Below are 8,773 nucleotides of genomic sequence, written 5' to 3'. Positions count from 1 at the left end.
CTCTTTGGTCAGTTCTTGCGTCATATACGCAGATGTGAGATCTAGTTTCGAGAAAAGATTTCCTCCAGCCAATGTGGCAAATAGATCCGCCGCTCTGGGCAGCGGGTACTGGTACTGTAGGGAGACTCTGTTTATGGTAGACTTATAATCCCCACAGATTCGTACGGATCCATCAGGCTTCATGACGGGGAAGATGGGACTTTCCCAGTCGCTAAATCCCACGGGTGAGATAATGTCTTCCCGCAGAAGCCGGTCCAGTTCATGTTCAATCTTTTCCCTCATCACATAAGGCACAGCTATAGCCTTGTGATGGACCGGTCTGGCATCCTGTGTGACGTAGATTTTAACTTTCGCCCCTTTGAAGGCTGATAGAGATGTTCAAAATGACTTGGAACTGTTGAGCAGGAGGTCCGTTACTCTGACGACATGGTGTGAACATCATCCCATTTCCAATTTAGTTTTGCCAGACAGCTTCTTCCCAACAATGCTGGGAGATCTCCGGGGACAATCCACATGGAAATCGGTTCACTGTCCTTTTGTGTGTGACAGAGAGCATGGCGCTGCCAAGGACTGTGAAGATTTCTTTGGTATAGGATCTTAGTTTGGTGTCGATCCTTGTAAGTTTTGGTCTGTTGCTTTTGTGCGGCCACAGCTGTTCAAATTGTTGAACGCTCATGAGAGATTGACTAGCTCCCGTGTCCAGTTCCATGTTGACGGGTATCCCGTTGAGTAGGACTCTCATCATTATTGGAGGCGTCTTGTTGTAAGAACAGTGGACATTGATCGTGTTGACCCGCTGTACCTCGGTGTCCCGGGCACTGTCCCCACCTTCTTCTGCTCCGCTTTCCGACCCTTCTGATTCGTATACCAGCCGAGCTGCTGTGGTTTTGCACGTGAGCCAGATGTCCTGTATAGTTGAAGTTTCTGCAAATATCATGCTGAAATCGACACCCCCTGTTGAGTGCCTTCCCCCACATCTCTAGCACAGACCACTTCCATTGTTTCCGAAGGATGAGCTGCGTCTGGCTGATCTCTCTTGAGCTTCTTTCAGTCTGTAGTTGATTGCTCGCATTGTGGGTTGATGAGGTGTGAATGGCCGTTCATGTGGCCCTTGATGGCTTCTGGCGCCACTGCCTGCTGTTGAAGGCCTGCTTTCCTGCCTTTTGTTTGTGTGTGGGTGTAGCGGCTTGTTTCATGCTGTGAACCCCTTGTTCCGATGTTTCGTTGGTTGTCGTACCCACAGTGTAGATCAAACTTGTTTCTTCTTCTCCTGCCAAGAATGTCTGTGCGATCAGTTCTGCTGCCTCTCGGGTCAAGTTCTTGGTCTCTATAAGCTTTCGGAGTATGCCTGCGTTGCCTATATTCAATAAAAAAGTCTCTCAATGCTTCTCATTTAGTTTATTGGAGAACTCACGTAAACTAGCCAACGTCCGAACCTCCGCCACAAAGTCAGGTATGCTCTGGCCCACACAGCGTCTGTAGTTGTAAAATCTGTGTCTGGCCATATGTAGGCTGCTCGCTGGCTACTGGTGGTCTCTCACTAGTGTGCTCAACTCCTCAAACGACTTGCTCGCTGGTTTCTCGGGTGCCAGCAGGTCCTTCATTAAGGTGTATGTTTTCGAGCCACAGCTGGTCAAGAGATGGGCTTTTCTCTTGTCTGCCTTATCGTCGCTGAACCAGTCTTTGGTTACAAAGCTTTGCTGGAGACTTTCTATAAAGTCCTCCCAATTGTCTCCAGCATTATATTTCTCATCTGAGCCGTTGGTAGCCATTCTGTGGATTCTGTGATCCCGTAACTCGTCGCCACTGTAAAGTCCTGGCCCTGCAGTACAGACTTACACGAGGCACATGCTGAAGTCAAGGTCACTCTGGACCTGCATCTTTATTTCACAGCTCTTGAGTGCCACACTTGCCTGAGACCTGCCTTTATAAACCTGTGTGGAACAGGTATGCAGTGTCTCCTGCAAGTGCATCCCTGGTGGTAAAGTATGCTTGTGTTTACAGGTCATATCTAGTTACAGTCAGGTATAGCTGGGTAAGGTACAGTTATATACAGTAGTGTGAAATAAATGACACTGCTCACCTGGGGCTCGCTTACCGTGTCGGAGTTCTGAGTAGAGCGCTTGCTTCGGGAGTCTCGTGACGGGCATGAGGACAATGTGGCCCGCCCAGCGGAGCTGGTCGAGTGTGGTCAGTGCTTCAATGCTGGGGATGTTGGCCTGAGCGAGAACACTGATGTTGGTGCGTCTGTCCTCCCAGAAGATTTGCAGAATCTTGCGGAGACAGCCCTGGTGGTATTTCTCCAGTGATTTGAGATGTCTGCTGTATATAGTCCATGTCACGTAGCCATACTGCGGGGGAGGTATCACCACCGCCCTGCAGACCATAAGCCTGGTGCCAGATTTGAGGTCCTGGTCTTCAAACACTCTCCTCCTCAGGTGATCGAAGGCTGTGCTGGCACACTGGAGGCGGTGCTGGACCTCGTCATCGATGTCTGCCCTTGCTGATAGTAGGTTCCCGAGGCGTGAAAAATGGTTCACGCTGTCGAAGGCCACACTTAGAGCCTTCCTAAATATAGCCCCCTCATTCTATTCTCTGGATACAAGTTCCTGAATTCTCGGCTAGCTGTGTAGGTTTAGAGCTGTGGTTTTATCCTAAGATAGATTCTATCACAGTGTTTCCGTAGTGGAGGAGTTATCACATTCGCCTCACACACGAAAGGTCCCCGGTCCGAAACCGGGCGGAAAAATCTTGAAAAGTTGCAAATGGGACGAATGGCTGACTCCTGTTCCTAACTCTTACGATCTTATGATCTCTTGACCTTTCACAGGAGAACATACTCTCCTCTGAACATGCATGAGAATGCTCCAGAAAATATTTCCCCCCGAGGTGTTTTCGCGTGTGAGGCGAACGTGTTAACCGTTATACTGCGGAAACATCACCACTTTCAGCACCAGATTACCACAATTAAACCCAATGAGATCGGGATAAAAGTTCCTCACATGCTCAGGGCAAAATATATGATTGCCGGTCGACAAAAGAATGAACAAACTTCAGCACCAGGTCAGACGGAAATGTTAAGCGAGCAGGTGGACTGCTGAAACGCACTTTTAAGGAGTTGGTGGTGACAAAACAAATGGGTTCCGCTTAATGATTAAATATAAGAAATGGTACATAAACCCACACCTCCAGAGGAAGTAGTGACCTGAACACAGCATCTTGGACCTCTCGGCCATCCTGATTATTCAGTGTTGCATGTGGCCACCTGCAGGTTGATTTTGAACTTTTGTGTCCTGTCACATGAAATAAACGAGGGCAGCAGGCGTATCTCTGCCTGACACCGGGGAAACAGTGGACAGACCTTGGAGCAAGTGTCTGGTTATTGCCAAACAGCAAAGGAAATAATAATTCTGTAAGAAAAATATCCAACAGAACAGTAACCCCTAAGTGATTTGAACATACAACCTTCCGATGTGGAGTCAGACACACTACCGTCGCACCATGAAACCTACACAGTGAGTTGGAGATGTTAGTCTACATGAAGGTTCTGCAATAGATGGGGCTTGAAAAGCCCCGCCCATTCCCACCAGGTATCACAAGCAGCGCTCAACTGACAGGCACCATATGATTTCTTCTTAAACTTTTCTCTTGCTTTCACGGGAAACCATCACTAATTAACCCCTCACCTTCTGTTGCTCAATCAAACAAATGCTAACTTAGGGACACTCCATACTTCAATCATTTGTCCTGTGCTTTGCATCTTAACTCGAAAACCATATCCCATTTTATTCACTGTATTTTAGCTTTCTGGTTCAAAGTCTTCAGAGATCTGGGGCAACTTTTATCAAATTTAACAGCACCGGTTATTCCTATCGTGCACACAAAATACAATCAGTAGTGAAGATAATATCCCACCGTGCGTATTTGCAGATTCAACGCAATAGGATTTCAAATAAAGTGAAAGAATTTTGAAAGTGTTACTTGTATTTGTCACTTTAATTAAACCTTGTGACGTCTGACTCCCGTTCATGCCACTGCTGAATAAGAAAGGAGGGTTTGACATTGACCAGACTGCACTGCCCTGATATTTGTCATCTCATCCTTTATATTCAGTTATTCTCGCCCTTTGATGGGCTGCAGTGCAGCGGATATCACGTTGGCCTCACACGCAAAAGGTCCCCGGTGGATCCGTTTTCTCTGAGTCAAAGTTATCCATTTATTGAAGTGAAATAAAGAGCAATTAAGGAATAAGGGAACCCTTTTGCCAGGAGAATAAATAGCAAATAAAACAGCAAATGCTGGAAATCTCAGCAGGTCAGGCAGCATTTGCGGGGAGACTAAACTCGCCTCCGATTGTTCATCCACAGAAAGTTTAAACATAATGTTTCTGTCCGGGATTGAACCAGGGACCTTTTGCGTGTAAAGCAAACGTGATAACCACTGCACAAGTTTCAATAGCAAGTTTCAACATCTGGGGCGGAGTCAACAGGCGCCTGGCTGCAATGAGCGATAAAAACCGGCATTGGGCAGAAAACCGGCTAGCTCAGACAGCAGAGTATGATACTTTTAATCTCAGGGTCTTGGGTCCGTGCCCCACGTTGGGTGATTACATTTCTTTTAATTTAATGCAGCTTTCATGGAAAAGCATCATTAATTAACCCACAATCTTCTTTTGCACAATTGAAGAAATGCTAACTGAAAGAAGTCCATAATTCAAGTGTGTGAGACACTCAATCATGCATTCAATCATCATTAATCCACCCACAACATTTGACATACGTCAAGGATCCCACATTTGCCAAGCCCGGCTAGCTCAGACGGTAAAGCCTGAAACTCTTAATCTCAGTGTCGTGGGTTCAATCCGCACGTTGGGCGAATACACTTTCATGTTGCTTTCACGGGAAAACATCATTAATTAACTGATCAATTGCAGAGGCTGGGTCCGTTTCCTTTGGAACAGAGTATTTGTACTCCAGGATCGATAGTTTCCTTGCTGAATCACAATGACCAGACCCCATATCTCCCTCTGGATGTTCGGGGGTCTCTCGGACATTCCCAGTCGTGTGATCGCCGCTTTTCCGTTCTCCAATGCAATCCAAATGGCCTCGTTCAAAAATCTGTCTATCTCCACCTTGAATATATTCAATGACCCAGCCTCCACAGCTCTCTGAGGCAGAGAAGCTCCAAAAATTCACCACTCTCTGAGAGAAGAAATTCCTCCTCATCTCCGTTTTAAATGGGCGACCCTTGAACGTTCAGGGAATAAGGAGTTATGGGTATCAGCCATGATCGTATTGAATGGTGGAGCAGGCTCGAGGGACCATGTGGCCTACTCCTGCTCCGACTTCTTATGTTCTTATGACCCCTTATTCTGAAACTGTGCCCCCATGTTCGAGATTACCCCACAAGGAGAAACAGAGAAACAATGAAAATAGGTGCAGTAGTAGGCCATTCGGCCCTTCGAGCCTGCACCGCCATTCACTATAATCATAGCTGATCATTCCCTCAGTACCCCTTTCCTGCTTTTCTCCATACCCCTTGATCCTTTTAGCCATATGGGACATATCGAACTCCTTTTTAAATGAGTTGGTTAATTCCCGTGAAAGTAACATAAAAGTTTAAGGAAAATAATTCACGCAAGGTGTGGCTCGAACGCATGACCTTAAAATTAAAAATCTCATGTTCTATAGACTGAGCTAGCCAGGCTTGCCAACATCTACTTTGTCAATGGTGACCCCCAGGATGTTGATGTGTATTAGTCAAAGGAACATAAGAAATAGGAGCAGGAGTCGGCCATAAGGCCCCTCGATCCTGCTCCACCACTTATTAAGATCATGGCTGATTCGATCATGGACTCAGCTCCACTTCCCCGCCCGATGCCCATAACCCCTTAACCCCTTATTGTTTAAGAAACTGTCTATTTCTGTCCTCGATATATTCAATTTCCCAGCTTCCACAGCTCTCTGGGACAGTGAATTCCACAGATTTACAACCCTCTGAGAGAAGAAATTCCTCCTCATCTCAGTTTTAAATGGGCGGCCCCTTATTCTAAGATCATGCCCCTATTTCTAGTCTCCCCCATCGGTGGAAACATCCTCTCTGCATCCACTGATAGTGAAAATAAATTCACATAGACTCTGGTAAGGTAAGAGAGAAACTTTATTGCTAACAGAGCTCTGGGAGAAGAGTTGATATCCAGCGATCTCCCCGATTGCCTTGTGTATGCGTGGTTGTAAGCAGTTTACATGGGGCAGAATACAATCAATGAAATTCATTTACATACAACCAATCGATCCATATGGCAACCCAATTCATTTAGATTCAACTTTTTAGTCCTAGTGAAGCCTGATAGCATGGTGCGAGTTTGGGGGCCCTTCCTCTTTATCTTCTTTGTGGTTAGTTATTCTGTTGCAAAGCTTTCGATGAAACAGTGGCCTGCACCTGGCCAGGAGTCACTTGTTGCTGCAGAGTACATATCAGGGCCAGCAGATAGGCTTCTTGGTACAAAGTTCATTTCGTGGTGGCTTACCCCATAATGCTTTGCTATGTCTGAAAATCCACTCCAACACCGTCATTCTATTCTCGTAAAACCAGCTCCTGAAGTATCGGCCAGCTGTGTAGGTTAAAGCTCTAGTTATATTCCTAAGATTATGTTAACCGCAACGTTTCTGTAGTGTAGCGTTTATCACATTCGCCTCACACGCGCAAAGTCCCTGGTTCAAACCCAGGCGGAAACATTATTTTGGAGGCTATTTTTGCTGTGAATAAATTGAACAAAAATCGCCCAAGGATCCTTGTCGCATGAGCAGTGAATATTTTAAACCAGTCTCCTAAGTACAAAGTGTATAAAGTCAGATAGGGGAGAAAACTTCATCAATGATTCAAGCTCCTTAAATAATTCACATCAGAACATAAGAAATAGGAACAGGAGTCGGCCATTCGGCCTCTCGATCCTGCTCTGCCATTCAATAAGATGATGGCTGATCTGACCATGGACTCTGAGTTAAGGGACTCGGGGGCCTGTTCTCTCTCCCCTGAGAAGGTTCACGTTCTACAGTCCAGCCTCTAAAAGGCACCACTCTGTGTACAGTACTTGCCGGGTTTGAGTCCTGACGATGAGTCATCCGCCTCGAGCCACAAGTCGAGGTCATGCTTGCCTCACGGAGATGGCCTTCTGCAGTGTGACTGTGGTATCCGCTGACAGTAGCTGATGAAGGAGGCTCTCCTGGCCGATTCCGATGACAAAGATATCCCGCAGTGCTTCGGTGAGGTGGTCACTAAAATCCCACGGTGCCGCCAGCCTCCTGAGGTCTGCAGCATATTTCGTGATCTCGTGGCCTTCGGGCCGTTGGTGTGTATAAAACCGCTGTCTGGCAGTGAGGATGCTCTCGTTGGGCTTGAGCTGTTCTTGGATCAGTGTTACAAGCTCCTCGTACGCCTTGGTCGTTGTCTTCGCTGGTGCCAGCAAGTCCCTGACGAGGCCATAGACGGTGGGCCCACAACTGGTTAGCAGGACAGCTCTGCACTTATCAGCCAGTGTGGCCGGGTTGTCACCTGCCAGATCGTTTGCTGTGAAGAAATGATCGAGCCTCTACACAAAGGCTTCCCAATCATCACCATCGGTGAACTGCTGCAACGCACCAAGGTTAGCTTTTTTCGTGTGACGGTCCGTAATCTCATCGCCAATTTTTATACCTTCAGATGCTCTGTTAATGACTCCACGAGACAATGTGTCGTGCTTGAACTGTAGTGACCTTAGTCCTTTATTGATAACCACAGAGTGAGGATCACACCTGGTGGCCTGCCTTTTATACGAGGCCAGGCACAGGTAAGCTACAAGTCTCCCACTGCAGTGCCCTCTGGTGCACACCTTGTAATAGTACAAGCAATAACCATGAAGGACACATGACAGGTGTCACTGTGGAACCGTTTCTCTCACTCAAAGTTAGACACACTACCGTGAGCACCACAAGGTCTAGGTAGGTAGCCATTGACATTCAGGTTCATATATAAACATATATAAATATATCGACATGTATGGTAACTGTTCCCTGGTGGTCGAGGGGTTAAGATCCAGCGCACTAACCTGGTCTCAATACTAGATCAATTCATTGCATAAAAATAATTGAGGTCTGTGAGACGATTAATAATTGCTATAATCACCATGAATACCAATACTTTCTGTGATAGACCGAGCTTACAGACTTTTTGGCTTCTCCATCCCTTTGCCAGGCACGTGTTTGGGGTTTAATTTTGTAAACTGGGTGAGTTCGCTGATCGCGGGGAGATGGCAGGAGCCTCTGTGGCCCCACTGTGAGGATGTGGAAGTGAACACGGTGGCTGGGTGATTGGTGACATTTCTGTAAAGGACAGCGGAGGAGAAGGATTGAGAACTTTCAGTGTGGGACAGAAGTTGTTTAAGGTGAGTCAACACATTGCCGATCAGCACAGAGGGAGCTCACTGGTCATTGTTCTTTTGGATATTGTTCTTCCAGAATTAACATTTCATTTGCTGTGTCAAAATAACCAAACCCTTGCTCCAAGGCCTGTTTCACTATTTCCCCGGTGTCAGGCAGAGATCCGTCTTCTGCCTTCATTTGTTTCACGTGACAGGACACAAAAGTTCAAAATCAACCTGCAGGTGGCCACAAACAACATTGAATAGTCAGGATGGCCGAGCGGTCTAAGGTGCTGTGTTCAGGTCACTGTCTCTTCAGGAAATGTGGGTTCATGTCCCATTTGTTACATTTGATCATTAAGCGGAACCCAATTG

General features: G+C 46.6%; 1 non-coding gene across 1 annotated transcript; it reads left to right on the top strand.

Annotated features, from left to right (window-relative positions):
* The first annotated feature begins 6,664 nt into the window (after window positions 1-6,664).
* trnav-cac (transfer RNA valine (anticodon CAC)) lies at window positions 6,665-6,737 on the top strand. The gene has a single exon. It is a non-coding gene; the product is annotated as a tRNA-Val (tRNA).
* The last annotated feature ends 2,036 nt before the right edge of the window (window positions 6,738-8,773 follow it).

Source organism: Pristiophorus japonicus, unplaced genomic scaffold (genome assembly GCF_044704955.1).
Source record: "Pristiophorus japonicus isolate sPriJap1 unplaced genomic scaffold, sPriJap1.hap1 HAP1_SCAFFOLD_45, whole genome shotgun sequence".
NCBI lineage: Eukaryota > Metazoa > Chordata > Chondrichthyes > Pristiophoridae > Pristiophorus > Pristiophorus japonicus.
The sequence above is the reverse complement of the archived record's forward strand: the minus strand, read 5'-3'. Positions and strand labels throughout refer to the sequence as shown.